This window comes from Delphinapterus leucas, chromosome 16 (assembly GCF_059928025.1).
Source record: "Delphinapterus leucas isolate spDelLeu-1000000601 "Yukka" chromosome 16, BTC_Dleu_Yukka2, whole genome shotgun sequence".
Classification (NCBI taxonomy): Eukaryota; Metazoa; Chordata; class Mammalia; order Artiodactyla; family Monodontidae; genus Delphinapterus; species Delphinapterus leucas.
This window is the reverse complement of record NC_143144.1, coordinates 10646491-10658302: the sequence shown is the minus strand read 5'-3', so window position 1 is coordinate 10658302 and position 11812 is coordinate 10646491. Positions and strand designations below refer to the sequence as shown.

At 42.1% G+C, this 11812-nt stretch overlaps 1 pseudogene; it reads right to left on the bottom strand.

Moving 5' to 3' along the window:
* Nucleotides 1-1384: 1384 nt before the first annotated feature.
* On the bottom strand, nucleotides 1385-3221 carry LOC149747217 (mitochondrial import inner membrane translocase subunit Tim8 A pseudogene; annotated as a pseudogene).
* Between the last annotated feature and the right edge of the window lie 8591 nt (nucleotides 3222-11812).

The window sequence follows — 11812 nt, the reverse complement described above, 5'->3', positions numbered from 1 at the left end:
CAAATGCCATTTTAGAAAAAAAGAGACCAAGACTTACACAAGATTACTCAGCTGCTGAGTGGTGAGGCCTGGGTCTGAAGACGCCAAACCTGAGCTCTTTATCACCGTTTTGTGCTATTACTCCTCCCAGACCCCAGCAAGAAAAACACAAGAAGAGTCTAGACTAGCAGGAACTAAAAACAAGGCTCTGGCAGCCCCAGGAGATTGATTGCTGGTTTCAAGCCAACCTTAGGAGTCCTGCTAGCTCTTGGAGCGCCAAGTGAGTTCTGGAGAAGGAGACAAGGATTACTATAGCTCAGAAATAAAATCTAACTCATGGGATTTCCCTGGCGGTCCAGTCGTTAAGGCTGTGTGCTTCCAATGCAGGGGGCACGGGTTTGATGCCTGGTCAGCGAACTAAGATTCCCACATGTTGCCTGGCATGGCCAAAACATTTAAAAGCTTTAAAAATTAAAAAAAAATTAAAATCCAACTCATGCCCTCCTCCATAGTTTGGATTCTTAGGGGAAATCCATTTTTGCAGACTTGAACGTTATTCATCACTACCTCATCAATTCCCTAGATTGATCTTAAAATTACAATCTAAAAATTATGAAGCCCCAAACTATAATTAGTCTTCTGATATCCAGGGTCAGGACTGAACTGAATATAGATGACAAAAGTGAAGGCGATCTATCTTTGGGGGTCAACAGAGCCCTTGACTTCACAGAGAGCGTTGACCCTACGTAACAAAAAGTTTGCTAATTAATCACCTTCTCTACTGAAAGAAGTGTGCCTGAGGAGGTGTGGGCTCCCCAAAGACATTCCTAACCCAAATCACCTCAGTGTCTTCACAAGTAGGTCACTGTGACTATCACATACCCCCTAAGGCAGATCCTCCTCCTGGTTTGACTATTCATATTGTACCACAGCTCAGATCCAATTGATTCCCTCCTAGTATGGGCTGAATGTCTGTGGGTCCCCAAAATCCATACATTGACACCTAACCCCCAAATGATGATATTTGGAGGTAGGGCCTTTGGGAAGTAATTAAGTTTAGATGGATCATGACGGATGGATGGATCATGTGCCCATGATGTGATTAGTGCTCTTATAAGAAAAGGAAGAGGGGCTTCCCTGGCAGCGCAGTGGTTAAGAATCCACCTGCCAACGCAGGGGACACAGGTTCAAGCCCTGGTCCGGGAAGATCCCACATGCCGTGGAGCAACTAAGCCCGTGTGCCACAACTACTGAGCCTGCACTGTAGAGCCCTCGAGCCACAACTACTGAGCCCATGTGCCACAACTACTGAAGCCTGTGCACCTAGAGCCCGTGCTCCGCAACAAGAGAAGCCACCTTGGTGAGAGGCCTGTGCACCACAACGAAGAGTAGCCCTCGCTCGCTGCAACTAGAGAAAGCCCTTGTGCAGCAAAGGAGACCCAACGCAGCCAAAAATAAATAAATAAATTTATTTTTTAAAAAAAGAAAAAAGGAAGAGGGGGAAAAAAGAAAAGGTCATGCAATTACACAGTGAGATGGCAGCCGCCTACAAGCCAAAAGAAGAGTATACTCAGAATGAAAACTACTTTTCAAGCACCTTGATCCTGGACTTCCCAGCCTCCAGAACTGCAAGAAATAATTTTCTATTGTTTAAACTATCCAGTCTATGGGATTTTTTTTTCTTGTAGAAGCTTTTATTTCAGTGATTAAAAGAACGCAGTAAATGGAAACTATGCTGATTTACATTAGGCATGCACCTCTACCTGAAACTGCTGTTAGTTTTTGACTGGCCTAAATCTTTATAACTTATTTTTTCATTTAGGCACATCTTTAAATCTTTTTGGACCCTGACATACAGGGTAAGTTAACTTCTTCCTTGTGGCAGTTTAGTATGAGAATTATGTTCGCTGGCTAGATTCCTTTAACTAAAGGCCTCCAGACTCTCAGGCTACCTGTACTAGCCCAAGACTGTACTTTACATATAGATATTTAAGTGAATCACAGTATAAGGGAGGGAGATAACCTAGAAGGGTGAAATGTACTGTATGAATACTCCATACACCTTTTTTTCCAGCACTGATAATCAAACACTAGATAAGGAGGCCTACAGTCAAGTACCAAATTACTCTTTCCCCCACTGCTGCCCTTTCTGAGAGACACAAAGATGTATATCGATCTCTCCAGAAATCTGAAAGGAATCCAACAAATAACAGATGATTACCTGTGTGGTCCTACTATCCAACTATAGAGCAGTTCCACTATGAAAATTGCAGGGAGCGGTTAATGGGGCTGTGAGGAAAGCATCGCCCCACATATGGTAATACACATCTAGTAGAGTCTTCCATTCATCTGTCAATTGTTTTCCCGAGATTAGCGTTAAAAAACGCAACCCCAAACACATTTGACCCTCAAACCACCCCCACACACAAAAATCGGTCTTTGTCCATTCTCAGATGACAGGATGTCCCAAGAGTGACAAAGGTGAGAGCCGATCCCCCCACAGCCTTTTCTTCAACCATCCCATCAACTGCTCTTCATTTCTTGAACTACCTTCCTTTTCCAAAGAGGTAATACTCAGGTCAGTCAGGAAGACTTTCTGAGAAGACTGGCTTGGATTTCTGGGTCTGTTCCAGTCGATTCAAGATGAATTGGCTTGTATCAATGAAGCGCTCAACGCAGTTCACGAAACAGGCCTCAGCCCGACTGTCCAACTTTGGCCCATGCTTGTCCATGCACTTTTCCCAACAGAGTTCCGTCATCTGGTGCACCAGCTGCTGGAAGCGCTGCTTCTGAGTCTCTACCTCGACGAAATGCTGCAGCTGAGGGTCGACTGAGCCCAAACCCGCTGCGGAGGAAGATGAGGAGGACTCCATCCCAATGCGGCCATGCGTGCCGAGACGAACTCCACACTGACTCACCGGCCTTCACGTGTCTCCGCGGCCCTCTAGGATTTTTATTAAGGCAGCTCGAGCAGACTAAGATATTCCCTTACCTTCATCACCCAACATCAGTGTCCTTTTATGGGTAAAAAGATGCCTTCCTGATTCTTGTCTTTACATCCCAAATTATTTCACTAACTTTGCAACCAATCTTCCTGGCTTTTGTTCCAGACTCCCACCAGAATAACCTCATATAACAATGTTTCCATCTTGTCACTTCGCCGCTGGGTAAGAACTGGAGCCATTGAAGAATGGTTCCCAGACACTTACCATATTACATTCAAACCCCTCAGCCTGGCATTAGAGGCCCACTGAGACAAAGCCTCCTGCAAACCTTTTCAATATTTATTTCCAAGGACTCCCTTGTTTTGGCTCCAAAGCAAATTACTGTTTCCCAGATAATATGTATGCATTAATCGGCCATGCCTTTTCTTATGCTGTTTCTTCTGCCAGCTAGGGCCAGAAAATCCTGTCAAAATCTGTTCCACCCTCCAAGGAGTAATTCAAAACCTACTTCTGGGATTTGGGTTACTCTCGCCAGAGATTCTCTCTCCTGGGAATCACAACTCTTCATCCTATATCGCCCAGGATTATAGTTATGTGTCTAAGGATAGTATACCCACAAAGGCACTAACAACCACCAAGAGGCAGAGACAGTGTATCTCCTTTATCATGTTCATTCTTCATAGGTAATAATTAAGAATCAATTTCTTCTTAGGTGCAAAGTGGCTGCTAGTCACTGCTACCACTTTGCACATGACTCTCCAGTTTCATTTTCCTTTTAAGAAGATTCCATGTTAAAACACTCTTCTTCTGTTTATCACTTCCCCTGCATGGAGATCATTCATTAGTTGCTCACATTGCAGAAGTAACCCCAAAAACCTTTGTGAATATAGAGTCTGTCCCAGAATAGGACCAATCCATCTAGTGTCTTCCAGGTTTCCATGTAATAACATAGGACATAAGCAGGTTCTTGGAACTCACTCTTCATTCATTCGTTCAGCAAATATTTATTGAGCATATACTATGTACCAGACCTTGTCCTAGTGAACAAAGCACAGGCCCCATGTCCATGGGGCTTATTCTAGGGCAGGAGGTAGATACATACAGATAAATATATACATCAGGTGCATTCAGTGCTATGAAGAAATATAAAGCAGGATAAGGGAACCGAGAGTAATAGAAGAGACTGTTTTGTAGATAAAATGGTCAAGGAAGGCATCTCTGATGAAGCCCCATGGCAGCAGTGACTTTAATCAAGTGAGGTAATGAACCTCATAGGATCTAGAGGAAGAGCATTTCACGCAGAGAGACTGGTATGTGCAAGATCTGTGAGGTCAATGGCATGTTTGAAGGGGCAGCGTAATGAGCAGAGCAAGGGAGTGAGAGGATGGTGGGCAATGAGGTCAGGGGGCCAGTAAACACAGTACATATCCTGCCCCATTCCAAGTGGGAACAGCCATCACTTTTTTCAGGAAAAGGATCTAGTGTACGCAGTCTGGTTTGAACGGGGCCAGGTGGCTACCCATTTTAACATCTAACCTGAATCTCCCTGCTCTGTACATTTCAAATTCCTGGCTATTGGGAGTCTTCCATATGAGTATCAATTCTCTTTATCTGTTGAGTTTTTCTAGGAAGTCCAACTGGATGGATTATATTTATTTCTTGTTATACCACCCTTGGTAAATGGCTAAAACAAACAGACCCATGCTTATCTGGTCCTCTGCCAGGAAACAGGGCAAGGTAGTCATCATAAATATGGGCTTTGGAGCTAAACAAACTCATTTCTAATCCCTTCTTTGTCATTTACTGTGAAGTTACCTGATTGTCTAAACCTCTGTTTCTCCATGTAGAAGATGAGGGTAATAACAATACCTCACAAGATTGCTATGAACATTACATGAGATAATGAATATAACTTACAGAGCACAATGCCTGGAATATGGACACACTTGTTAAACTGTGAGTATGTGTGTATGTAATTTACATTTGAAACTGCTCAATTTAAAACTGAAATTAGGGACTTCCCTGGTGGTTAAGAATCCACCTGCCAATGCAGGGGACACGGGTTTGAGCCCTGATCTGGGAAGATCCCACATGCCACGGAGCAACTAAGCCCGTGAGCCACAACTACTGAGCCTGCACTCTAGAGCACACAAGCCACAACTACTGCAGCCCGTGTGCCCCAACTACTGAAGCCTGTGTGCCTAGAGCCCATGCTCCACAACAAGAGAAGCCACCACAATGAGAGGCCCGTGCACTGCAACGAAGAGTAGCCCCCGCTCACTGCAACTAGAGAAAGCCCGCATGCAGCAACGAAGACCCAATGCAGCCAAAAATTAATTAGTTAATTAAAAATAAATAAATTAAATAAAACTGAAATTATTTCTATTCTCTAAAATAAAATCAGTCAGATGGTATGTTCAGTGCAACAACTTCAGAGGTAAGCGTTTTTCTAATTTTTCCATGATGGTTATTAATATAAAGAGTTTCTTTGGGAAGTTCTCATCTAGAACACAAATGCACTAAACTTTCGCCAAAATCTTATTCCCAATATCTTTTAGAATTATTTTGGTTATAAGTAATAAAGACCAAAAAGCAAGGGCTTAGACACATGGGGATCATTTCTCTTGTGTAACACTGTCTAAAATTAGGCAGTCCAAAACTGGCACAGTGGCTCCATGATGTTATTAATGTGCCATCTTCCTTCTATCTTTCAGCTCCATTATCCTTAGTTCATTAAATCAAGTCTCATTGTTGCAAAATGGCTGCTCAGTACCAGCCATCAAGTCCAAGTTCCAGATGGGAATGAGGGTGTAGAGTAGGACAAAAGCCATATGAGTTAATCCACCATTTAAGAAGCTTTCCTGGAATCCCCACCAAAAACTTTTACTTCTATTTCATTAGCCAGAATTTAGTCACCTCTCTTTATATGAGAGGCTATGAAATACAGGTTTGAGCTGGTTACATTGCAGCCCTCAAGAAAATCAGGGCTCCTTGGTAAGGAAAAAAACAAAATGAAGGTGAACATTGGGTAGGCAACCAGCAGATTTGGCCTCAACCTCCATACAATTGTTTTTTAATATGATATATGTACATAATTTTACAATTCTTTGGTTAAGAGGGTGGTCTCAAGAATGTCTACAATCCCTTAAGAAAAGAAATATATTTTATGTCATCAAATCAGGACATCATTTGCTTAAATCCCCAAATAGACATTACTTTAAGTGTTTCTCAAAAGCCTTTTAAAAAGTTATGTAATTTACTAAAATAGCTTTTTCCCTATTTTCATCTTCAGTTTATTCAGATTTTCCTGTCACATATACTGAACTTCTTTTACATATAATGTATTGGATTTGTTTTTTGTACCACAAGTTCATACCACACTCTAGCTTCAATTTGATTTGACTATAAGAGATTTGCTTGTCTGGGGTAGAGGTTTTGGGGAGAAGAGTGGGTTACACACACATCTAATGTTGTTTTACTTTTGGAAGAGTATAAAATTCAGGAGAAATTTAACACTGACTTCTACAGCACTTAACTGGACACAAACTGAATATGGCGCTATGATGCAAACAGAAGTGTTTTTAAATTTGTCATTGGATATCATTATCACAGTGAAATTTCTAAAGCTGATGGACTAAAGAATGTGAGTTTGAGAAAAGGAGCTAGAAACCTCATGACCAAAGTGATTTGTCAACTTCTGTGCTGTGGTACTTGGGCACAATTCTATAGTTACACTTCAGGTAGCAGATGTACTGACCCATTAATGGGAGCTTAATTCAGCCATGAAGGGTGAGGTTGCCCAAACCAGCACCTCCCCTTGATATAGGTGGGCTCTAATGAGGGCTGAAAGCCAGTGGTCCAGAACAGACCCACTCCTGAAACCCAGTCTAGGAGGCTTTACAACTGGTGCCAATCCATCCATTCATTTATTCATTCATTATTACTTACTGCCTGGCACTGTGCTCTCTTCTCAGAATACAGAGTGAACAAGGCAGTGCCAGCCTTCCTGGAGCTTACAGCGGTACCCAGTGCTGTGTCAGGTACTTAGGACAGAGGCTATTGGGGGGTTAAGCCAATGAGGGCAATAAGGAGGAAGTGACTTGTGAGCTGAATAATAAAGTGGTGTCATCAAGGTTTGTAGGCGGGATGAGCATAGGAAGAACAGTGATCCTCGTGATTAAGGAGGATAGGAAAGACCTTACTGTATGTTCTTGTTAATAATTAAGTTGCTCAAAAAACAGTTATCAAGTGTCTGCCGTACACCAGGCACTGAGCTAGGTGCTAAAAATACAAATATAACAAAAGATGGTAAGATGGTACTCTTTTGCCTCAGCTTCTGCTAAGGCACCAAAGCCAAAATCAACAAAAGAAATGACAAAGACTCCCATATTCCGAAGAGAAATTCTAGAACACCTACGTAGGAATTGCAAAGGAAGGTGCTGGAAACATTTTTTTTTAAGATTTTGTTTTCGATGTAGACCAATTTTAAAGTCTTTATTGAATGTGTTACAATATTGCTTCTGTTTTATGTTTTGGTTTTTTGGCCGCGAGGCATGTGGGATCTTAGCTCCCCAACCAGGGATGGAACTCACACCCCCTGCATTGGAAGGCGAAGTCTTAACCACTGGACCACCAGGGAAGCCCCTGGAAACTGATTTTGAAGCCCTTAGTCCTTGAGGATATAAAAGGGTAGAGGCTGAAGGGGCTGAGAGAGACAATTTCTTTGGAGAAAACTGGAGGACTGTCATATTTCTGAACCACCAGAAATCCACACAGTCTGGGGGGAGGAGAGGCGGGGAGGAAAGATAAGGGTGTCCCCCTCACCTCAAGTCAGTGAGAGTGGCTGGAGGACACTGCTCAGAAAGTGTGAAGTAGGTTCCCTGGACCTGTCTGATTCCTGCCTGAGAAAGGCAAATAGTGAGAGGCTTTCCCCGGGGAAGACACAGTCACACCAGGAGTTAACTGCATGTCCACAGACCACAGGTCTATTTTCCTGCAATTTAGCATCCTTCATAAAAGGAGCCTGGAGAAATGCAAATCAACACTACAATGAGGTAGTATCACCCCACCCTGGTCAGAATGGCCATCATCAAAAAGACTACAAATAATAAATGCTGGAGAAGGTGTGGAGAAAAAGGAACCCTTCTATGCTGTTGATGGAGATGTAAGTTGGTGTAGCCACTGTGGAGAACAGTATGGAGGTTCCTTAAAAAACTAAAAATAGAACTACCATATGATCCTGCAATCCCATTCCTGGGCATATATCTGGAGGAAACTATAATTCGAAAAGATACATGCACCCAAATGTTCATTGCAGCACTATTTACAATAGACAAGACATGGAAGCAACCTAAATGTCCATCAGCAGAGGAATGGATAAAGAATATGTGGTGTATATATATATATATATATATATATATATATATATATATATATATATATACATACACACACACATACACATATATACAGTGGAATATTACTCAGCCATAAAAAAGAATGAAATAATGCTATTTGCAGCAACATGGGTGGACCTAGAGATTATCACACAAAATGAAGTAAGCCTGGCAGAGAAAGCTATCATATGATATTGCTTATATGTGGAATCTAAAAATAAAAAAAGATACAAATGAACTTATTTACAAAACAGAAATAGACTCACAGACATAGAAAACAAACTTACGGTTACCAAAGGGAAAAGGATAAATTAGGAGTTTGGGATTAACATATACATACTAGTATATATAAAATAGATAAGCAACAAGGACCTACTGTGTAGCACAGCGAACTATACTCAGTATTTTGTAATAACCTATAAGGGAAAAGTATCTGAACAAAGAATAGATTATAATATAGGTTACTGAATCACTGTGCTGTACACCTGAAACTAACATGACATTGTAAATTAACTATACTTCAAATAAAAAATAAAAGTAAAATAAAATAAAATAAAGGAGCCTGCCCAACAGGGGCTTCCTGCCCAGCACAAAGAGGCCGGGGATGGGGGTAGAGCAGGGAGGGGAGGAGAGCCATCCATTAAGTTACTTGCCAAGTGCAAGTAACTCAGCCCCATCCTTTCTTCTGTTCTTCCTCACTCTCAGTGACCCCCTCCAACCTGGAGGGGGAGAGGCTGCCTGTGGGGAGGACGGAGGAGGAGAGGAACCAAGTAGGAAAAAGTGAAGCTAACCTCATGGCCCACCACCCTTAGGAAACATTCTAGTATTAACCCTAGACTATCCTGCAACTGAAAGGGACAAAAGTGTCTTCTAAATTATGGATCTGAGATTTCATTCAGGGAACTGGGCCCAAAGCAAGCCTTCACATGGTTTTAAAGAGATAGTGAGAGAAAAGAATAAAGCTGCTTTCCATGGGTCCCTAGTCAGCTCTGGCCTTTCAACATAACAGTTGCACAAAGATGCATGACACACAGCCTTGCCTTCAGGAAGCACACCAAGTCCAACAGTAGAAAGAGCTTTAAAGCAATTATAACCCAACAGGCTAAAAGTTAGAGCTACGATCGTGGGGCATATGGAATAGAGAAAAAAAGGAAGATATATGGAAGGTTTCAATATTTTGTAGATGTTGAAGTAGGGTTGTCAGACAAAATACAGGCCCTCTGGTTAAATGTGAATTTTAGGTAAACAATGAATAAATTTTTTTAGTATAAGTTATGTCCCATGCAATATTTTTATTTGCTAAATCTGGTAAGGCTATGCTCATGGGACAGAGATTGGCCCTGGGATCCCTCTTATTTTATTTATTTATTTTGTGTGTGTGTGTGTGGTATGCGGGCGTCTCACTGCTGTGGCCTCTCCCATTGCGGAGCACAGGCTCCGGACGCACAGGCTCAGCGGCCATGGCTCATGGGCCCAGTCGCTCCGCGGCATGTGGGATCTTCCCGGATCGGGGCGCGAACCCACGTCCCCTGCATCGGCAGGCGGACTCTCAACCACTGCGCCACCAGGGAAGCCCCAAGGGATCCCTCTTATTGATGTAACCTGTTCTCTTCTTTGCTCTTGTCCATCCTGGATGCTGGGTTCTACACACATGCCTGTCACACCTGGACCACATCATACCCACCACTCATCTACTGTTATATTTATAACTACTTCACAGAGAAATTGTGAGGATCCCAACGAGGTCATCTCAATATCTTCTCTATGCTGTGATTTCTAAATGGTTTCTCGCCAATGCCAACCTCTCCACCTAAACTCTGGAATTATATCCAACTACCTACTCAATCCCTCCATACAGATGGATAGCAAGCAGTCAGATTCTACATATCTCACACAGAGATGGCGACTCCCAAATTTCTTCCCCAAACCCCTCCTTCTTGAGTCTTCTCCCATCTCAGTTTACGATGCACGGTTGATCAGACCAAAGACCCAGGCATCATCCTTGGATCAACTCTCTTTCCTTATTCCCCACATCTAATCCAATGCCAAGTCCTACCTCTAAAGATATTCCAGATCCAGCACTCCTACCAGTGCCCACTGGCAGCATCTTCGGCCAGGCCTCGACCCTCTCCTCTACGCCAACATCCTCTCTCTGCTTCCCCTCTCGCTCGATCTACTCCACCCTGCACCAGAGCCGTGGAACCTTTTACAACGTAAATTGGACCACGTCATTCCCCTGCCCAAAACCCTCAGCCCTCTTCCCATTGCCCTTGAAGAAAATCCATATCCTCTGTCACATACCCTCAAGGTCACTCATTCTCTTGTCATGTTTACCCCCCTCTATTTTCACTGCATTTCAACCCCACTGGCCTTCTCTCCACCCATCAGACAGGCCAAGGTCACCCACTAGCTGCTCCATCCATGGGGCACTCTCCCCTGGATTGATACATGATTGGCTACTTATCACTATTCGGATCTCAGCTGAAGCGTCTTCTCCAAGAATCCTCCCCGATGACCATTTCTAAGGCACTAGACTTCACCCATCACTTCTCTCCTCATTCTTCTGCTGTTTTTCCTTCGTAACTGGTTATCACTACCTGAAATTATCTTATGTATTTGCTTCCCAAACAGAAATCAAAATCCTTGCTGAAGTCATGATAGTTAATATCTATTCCCTCCCCCTCAATCCAGCAGACTTGTCATTCTGTCATAGGAGGAGATTATTTTAGTCTCACAGGATTTGTTCTCTACAAAGCCATGCTGTTTACTACTGCTCTTATTAAATTATTTATAAAATAGTTTCACAATTATTTTCTTCCAGACTCTTTCCAGATATGGAGGTTGTGTTTATCAGTCCAAAAACATCTAGATTATTCTTTTCATAAATATGTGACATTATTTTTGATAATGTCCAAACTTCTCCTCCACAGATTCTCTAAAATGGAACCAATGCTTGCTCAGTACTTTAAACTGTAAATAACCAAAATTGTGGATACACATGACTCAGATTTTTTTTCCTTATTTTAGATTCAATTTATACCTACAAAGTAAAACCACATAGCTCTGTTCCAATACAGAACATAGATGAATGGATAGATAACTAGATCAGTTTCTTAATGTCTCCGTCCCATAGGCATCATTTAAAATTTACCTAATACGTAAAAATACTTTCCTTTATATATGTCACTACTAAGATATTTAGTCTTCCAATTTTCCTTTAGGAACTTTGCTTTAGTTTCCTCATTTTACCTACTAACTTTCAGCATTCTGCATGTTTCTCCTGGTAAATTGCCCCACTTCCATTCCTGCAAGATTCTCATTTACATTCCATGTCCTAGAAAGTGTTTTGCTTAGTCAATTAGTTTTTCATTTTACATTCTTCTATTTCCATGTATGGAAGTTACCCTCTTGTTCTTAATAAAGTATATGTAAAAATGTCCAGTCTTCTTGCTCTAGCTCCATCTTTTATTCCTTTTTCAGTTTATACTAATC